Source organism: Phalacrocorax aristotelis, chromosome 2 (genome assembly GCF_949628215.1).
Source record: "Phalacrocorax aristotelis chromosome 2, bGulAri2.1, whole genome shotgun sequence".
Classification (NCBI taxonomy): domain Eukaryota; kingdom Metazoa; phylum Chordata; class Aves; order Suliformes; family Phalacrocoracidae; genus Phalacrocorax; species Phalacrocorax aristotelis.
The window spans coordinates 87,937,115-87,944,698 of NC_134277.1; positions in this window are offsets into that span (position 1 = coordinate 87,937,115).

Below are 7,584 nucleotides of genomic sequence, written 5' to 3' on the forward strand. Positions count from 1 at the left end.
CGCCCAGTTTGAGGTAGGTTACGTATTTTGTACAGCTACAAACGTTGATCGGGGAGGCACACAATGCTAGTAATTTCCTCTTCCTGTATGTCTTCAAGTTAATGAGACAGGCTACACCTCCCTGTTATTTTTTTTAACTCCATAGCATGCCTTAAGAAAAATACATTTTGGACAGAGGAAACAAAAAGATACAGAAAGAATGTGGACCAATTTTCCCCTGCTCATTGAAGTATCCGTGTTGTGTGATACCATGGATCAGCTGCAGATAAAGTAGTGTACATTTGTGTAGCTCTTTCTGTTCCCTCATTGTTTTTTAGAGATACTCATTGCTGCTATCCTATGAAAAACACATGCCAAAAAAAAACCATAAAAGAACAGGAATGATTCCACGACACAAGAAAACAACTTTTTAAAGCCACCACTTTTTCAAGACAGTGCACTTTTCTAAACTGCATTGTGGGAAGATGATTTGGGAGTTGAATGTGTCTGACATTTAAGTTTATGATGCATGCATCAAAAGTGAAAAAGGTTGCCCCAGGTTGCCCCAAACTTAAGGTAGGTTCTTTAATACTTAAGAGCACAGCAAGTCTAGCATGATTCCATGACTCTTAGTGAAAACCCAAAACACAGAACACTTACCTACCTCTGAGTTTTAATCTCTGAAAGGTTCATGTAGATCTAGCATGAAGTAGATTCTTCTCCTGCAAAAAATGTAGACAATTAGACAGGAAACATTACAATTAAATTATTGTGATGTAACCTTATGCACAAGCATCCAACTGCCAGTGAGAACACGTGCACTGAAAATAGAACCCATGGTCTCTAGATTCAAAGACTCATACACTGTTAGCTGTCATACTTGAGCTAAAAGTGAATCTGTTGGTTGTACGAAAGCTTCATCATTTACCTTTATTACTGCATTGCAGAACAAGAGTGTAATGACCATCATATTCTTAAAAATAAATTTCTTACAGAAATACATTTCGTACATCAAAGTTAATGATAGACTCCATAAATTACAACATGACTCTGAAATAAAAGATGAAGATAAATGTACGTTAACATAAATATAAACAAAAAACTTGAGAATCACTTCTTATAATTTACTCAGAGATGTGACGACTTATAATACATGGTATGGTCTCTAAATGTAGCAATAAATCAAAAGCTTAATACTAGGAGAAGTGTGATTTATTTTTTTCTTAATTTGTTTTTATCGCGCTCCTTTCACTTCTGAAATATACAGTAAGCCAAAAGCTGCTCTGGAGCCTGAAGGACTGCAAAAATACCATTCTGTGCTTGTGAATGATTGTCTGAATCTGAATTCCCAAAATTTGTGGAAGCAAAGATCAGTAAAAAGGCCATCTGAATACACATATCTTCCTGACTATATAACCCTGAAATCTATGGAACCAAGGGAGTATAGTAACTTCCCAATGTAAGAGTGATGAACAATATGAGTCCCTGTCCTGAATGATAAGATTTTTGTTTTGGATGATGTCCATTTAAGCTGTATTTCCTCATGAGTGATCTGTCAGTATAAAACAATTGCTACATGCATAATTTTACTACAGTTGGCATTTTCAAATCCTCCATAATTTGTAACATAAAACTTGGAACACTTTCCAGAGAATCATCATCATTCAGAATGTTTTGCTCTCTGCTGTCAATTTAAATCAAAACCAAAATTCCGCTTACTCTTACCTCTGCCTTTACTTCCCATTCTGGTTTCTACTTTCTTATGTGTTATTTCCTGCTGTATGCTGTACTTAATGAGTGTAAACTGTGAGTTTTGAATTGGACTACAATTTAATCCTTTAGTTCTTAATATCCTGATATTTTCAGGCAGTAGGTACTTTGTAACTGAACAAAGTAGGGAGGGTTCAGAATTTATATGACTCTGGCACAAAATGCAGAATGTGATTGCCTGAGGAAAAGAGGGGACATTAAAGATTACACACTGTCAGCTAATCATGGCTAGCTGTTGATGAAGTATCTAGCTGTGCTTTACAGTATGCAAAAATATTTTGGAAGATGTATAAAAATGCCAGAAAACCAGCAAAACTTTCAGAACCATTACATATATGTAGGCATTTTCTTTTTTCACTAGAAAGTACAAATTCATTCAAAGTCACTAACAAAAAAATTGAATTCCTAAGTAGTATCCCTAAGAGTAAGTTCCACATTAAGCGAAATCCATATTGCAATATGAATATTTTAAGGAATATAGAAATTCAGAGTACCACCTTTTGGTGAAAAATAGTACTAACTTATTTCCTGCTGAGTGGTAGATGCCATGCATTGGTGAAGAGCTGGAATCAGTCATGGTTCCTGACAATTTGCCAGGCTACATAATGTGAAGTAGAATTACAAGAAATCCTAGTTATTTATGATTTAATAATCTCAGGTTGATAATATGTAGTGCTGATTTAGCAAACTACAGTTCAAGTACTTTGCAAACATTATCTAATTTGTTTATAAGTATGTCTCTCTGTTTTGGGTTTTTATTTATGCCATACTTTGTTTTGGATAAATGTGTTAAATTACAATTAGCTACCCCAATAAGCAACACAGTAAAAAAAGAGAAGCAGTAGAATGTAAGAGGATTTAATGTAGCACAGAGCCCATTCCAACATTAACAACTATTATGTCAAAACTGAGGTTTTCAAAGCTGCAGTACTGCAGGCCAGACTGTATCATTAAGGCACATCTGTGGAGATGGTAGAGAGAGGCTACTGAAGGCGCTGAGAGAGACATTTTTCCCTAAAAGAGGTGTAACACATACGTATCTTACCCAGCCACCAAAGTCAGATGCAAGATTTCTGTAATAAAGTTGTCCTTATAATGGATATAAATTAATTACAAGAAGAAAAGGAAAAAGAGGTATATATTGGCACCCATTTTAAAGCAATTTGCTTCTTTATCATAATGTAATTCTGATTTAAATTTACCCTGTAAATGTCTGCAACAGGGATAGGCAGATTCTGACACCCAGGTGACCAGATAGCCTTTGGAGCAAACAAAGCTTGCTAAAGCTTTCTTTTTTTTGTTGGTTTTTGTTTTTGGTTTTAACATGAAAGTTCTCCAAAAATGCATATACCTAATCCTGCCCGGCTAAACATTTAGAGTTATGACTCAGGTCTCGGTCTGAGCAAACAAGAACTCAGAAAGAACGTGGCATATAAGGTTTCTGCGGGCATGCTTAAAAAATAGCTAGTGCATCCCAAAGTGTTCAGATGCCTCAGAAACTGCTCCGAGTAAAGAGGTTGCTGCTTCAGACCCTGCGTGACATCAAAATTGTCTGAAAGCATTTTTTCAGTTGGTGTCCTGGTGGTTTGGATCACCTTTGAGCAATCCCCCATCTCTGCCTGAATGATATATGCAGTATATGTATGTGTGTGTATATATATGTATATATAGGTATACAGTCCATATATATATGGAGATATATAAATATTGTGTGTATATGTATGCTTACCACTGACCAATGGATACTGCTCCTGGGGCCTACTTGATTAGCACACAGTCACTAACCTGTTAGTGCTGGAGTCTTTTACAGACCTAGCCATCTCCTTCTAACAACCTTTGAGGGCCAAGACCTCAAGGGGGTCAGCTCCATCTGATGGTGGGGCTCCAAACGCTTAGCTGTCAAAAGAAAAAAAAAGAAAGACAGAACACATCTAAAATACTTCACCATGTATACATGCTGCAATAAGAAGTGCATTATGTCAAGCTTGGATTACAAAGTCATTTTCTCTATTTGATAGGATACAGTATCACTGGGATTCGCTGAAATGACTAAAAGTGTCTTTTGAGGAACGGAAGGCACTAAGCACAGCTGCAGTATATTTCATTCCATTTTTTGAGCAAGGAGTGCATCTTTCTTATGCTGGCACTGACACAAAAGTCAGTCTTTATTGCTGCTTAGAAAAAAGGATTCATAAGAATCTAGTTGCCACTTGGACGCATCTTTCTATGACTGTCAGGATCTTTAAGATAAATGTGTGACTTATGACAGCCAATTAGGCAAAAGAACCAGCCTACATGCATATATCTATCAGTATATTTATATCTTGGTATATAGTAGGCAGTTTAATGCACATATATTGCTGGAGATGTTTTGTATTTACTCTTTGTTGCTAAATTGTGACCTATAAAAATTCAACTTTTTCTATACGTTCTCAATTCACTTACTAAGACATAACAGGGATCTATTTAATCTTATGAGGTCAATGAACATTTCAGTGCATTTTCAGTACATTTGACAACTGGAATAAAAATAGGTATCTGAAGTTTTTTATGAATCAATTCATGGAGGGTCTAATACTTGTGACAATCAGAGGGCTTAACAACTTCTTTCCGTGTTCAAACAAATATTTTCTCTTACAAATAAGAGCAGAGCAGCATGGGAATAAGCATTTCAAATTTATTTAGACCAACCAGCACCCCAGATCTAGCAGTGGTCAATATCACATCTTTCAGATAGAAATTTTACATCTCTGCTAGGGATAAATAAAGGAATGCTAGAATTAAGATGAAAAGGATGAATACTGCAAACAATAACTGACCATATTGGGCCATTTCATTTGGATAGTAATCTGAACAAAAGATTTGTTGGCAAAATAAAAAGCAGGTCATAAAAATATCAAGAGGGAAAAACCCATGAGTCTTCAACTATGCCAAGCAGCTGGGTTGAACAGTTTCATAAAACAACCACATTCTATTCTGAAAACTGTTGAGTTTTCTCACCCCACTTCTTACTGGAAAGATTGTTCAAAGTCTCATTTTATTAAAGAATACCTTCTTAGTTCCAGCCTAAACTTACTTGTGCACAGCATAGAGCTATTATTTTTTATACCAATATTATCCTTCAGCGTCAGAAACTCCCCCGCAGTTTTCGCTCTAGAAGTGGAGAAGGAAGTGAAGGTCTCTCACACAGGGATGAAGTGTGTGTCATTCAGTCTTTGTTTACTGAGACTATTAAACCACATTCTGTTAGTCACTGTTTGCAGAAAACTCTGCCCTTTCTCTGAGCAGTCTCTTTACTCCTTTTAATACAAATTCTGTTTTCTTGAATGTGGGTGATCACAGTATATGTAGTACCCTTCACAATAATTTTCTAGGGCCCCACATTAATACTTCTTGCTCTCCTGCAAATTCTTCTGATATGTTTAATTGTATTTCTTTTCTCTGGGCCACATCGCACTGATAACTTATAACCCATCTTGATGAACTCAAACTTTTCTCTTCCACTGTCACTTCCTTTTCATGAAACTTTCATTTGTAGAAGATTCTTTTATCAGTCCTTACTAGCAAGACCTTCTTGTTCTTGCATTTCATGACAATTTCTATTTGTCTCTCTAGTCTTAATTGCTTTTTCTTTGACAATATATTCCAAGTTTTGCACACTGCAGAGGTCAAAGTAATTTATCTGCAGCTGCCCAGATAACTTTTTCCTTCTGAATAGTTAGTGCTTCATGAACTATTTTTGATGACATAAAACATTGGACTTTTAGTAGAAGTCATTGCTGCCAGACTAATTTGTGCACTCTCCTATGTTTCTGTAGTCAGAAATCTAAAAACTGGAGGTAATCCGTCCCACCAGGTAGTCCACTCATTACACTGAAGAGGTACCTGGTGAGGAGGTACCGACCTGCTAAATTTTTCCAGTCATTTCATATGTCTCAGGTTCTACCATCATTATAATAGCCATCTTACTCCTGATACATATTCAGCAATGTCCCATTTTCTGCAAACAGAAGCAGAGTGCTAATTCAGGCTGCGAGCCACACCTGTAGTTATTCTGACCCCTTCATCACTGATCAGGATGATCTCGGCTTTGGTTAATTATCATCTGCTTTCTTACCTTTCTGATCTCCCTGGTAAGATTCCTTGATAATGAGTCTTTTCTCTTTTTTCATCCTTACAGGTTTCCAGTTTTTTCTTAGTATCGTGCTTCAGCTGTCTAGTTATCCAGCTAAATCTAGAGGTCTCCCCTACAGCATTTCCCTTGTGCTTGGCAACAAACTCCAAGTATTCTTGTATGTTTCCTTCCCATCATTCCAGAGCCTTTGACACACGAATCTTTTCAGTATGACCTTTCTGAATTCCTTTATATACCTCAAATCCATGATTTTGAGCTAGAAACCATTATTTAGCTGCCTGTTTGTTTATCCTTCCTTTTAATTTAAGCTGAACAAGCTCCAAGGTATTGGATTGTGTACTTAGTACTTAGCAACCTTCTGGAATAGCTTTATTTCTTGATGTTGTATCAGTCTTTAATGACAAAATCTCTCAGCTGTCCCAAACAGAAATGACAGCACTATTCTTACTAATAATTTTTTTCTGCTATCCGTATCTAGGAAATTAAAAATCTAGTAAGTACACAAATATAAATACTCATAGTATTAGAATTTATAGGATATTTTTATGCTGTTGCAGTGGTACTAATTTTTTGCAATAGTTTCCCAAAATTAATTTGACTAATACATTCATTCAGGGCCTCTGCTCCTTTTAAAACCTAGCTCACTCATGCTTGAGCCATTTCAGTGGGAATATTTGTCCTCAATAATAGGAATTACTAGATTTTTCTTAGTTTCCACCAAAATCCCTTTTTCCCCGATTTTTTCACCTCATATCCACCTTTCTTATTCTGTCTGACAGGGAATTCATTTTTCCATTCTCTGATTTTGCTTTGGCTTCAGGACTGTCAGTTCTTTAACAGCAAAATCTTACCCAGATTTGTGACGTTTGCAACAGGCTTTTATATTTCCCAAGGATTTCACTTCTAGTTTTCTCTGTCTTTTTGAATCACTCACCTTTTTGGGGGATTCCTGACACTGCCTGCCTCCATTTTCTTCTTCCTCTCCATTGCTGGAGTCTGCTTTCTCCTTGTCCTTGTCGCCCCCTCTCCTACCTGGCTCTCTTTTTACTTCTCCAGCACAGCAAAGCTTGTTCCTCAGGGAACAAAAAGGCTTGTTCTTCCTTATCTCAGGAATTAGCCAGGCTGGGCCAAGGAAGAATCATGAGCTATTGGTTTGAGTGTGCATTCAGCAGTGAAGAGAAGGAACTATAGGAAGTTGCCACTGGAGTGGAATAAAGACCATATATGGCAGAGTCCCAAAAAGCAGCTGCTCTTTACTTCTGCTTGGCTCCTGTCAGTCCGTTGTCATTAGTTGTCTTGTTTAATTAAGAATTTATGCAATTATGGGCCTAAGAGTGCTTGCCTGAGTCAGGCAAGGCTCCTGCTGAGTTTTTAAAGTGACTTTTCTCCAAGTTTTTCCTTTCTAGACCTCAAGATCAAGTGCAAGAGAAATAATAGTTTGTTTCCCTGTCTTTTGTATCTGGACTGGTTCCCACACCATCTGTAATAAGAGATTTTAAACAACTTGTTTGTGGTCTAGGGTTCCCTACAGAAGCAATGTGCTGAGAACGTTACTGAATCAGTTCTGTTTCAGAAAGGGATGAGGCCATTATCTAGCTAGTCCTAGCAAACTTCCAGTGTGAGGCATTACTTCAGAGTTTCCGGAAGTCTTATATATAACTCAAGAGTTTGGGCATCAGCAAACATTGTACCTTAGGTTC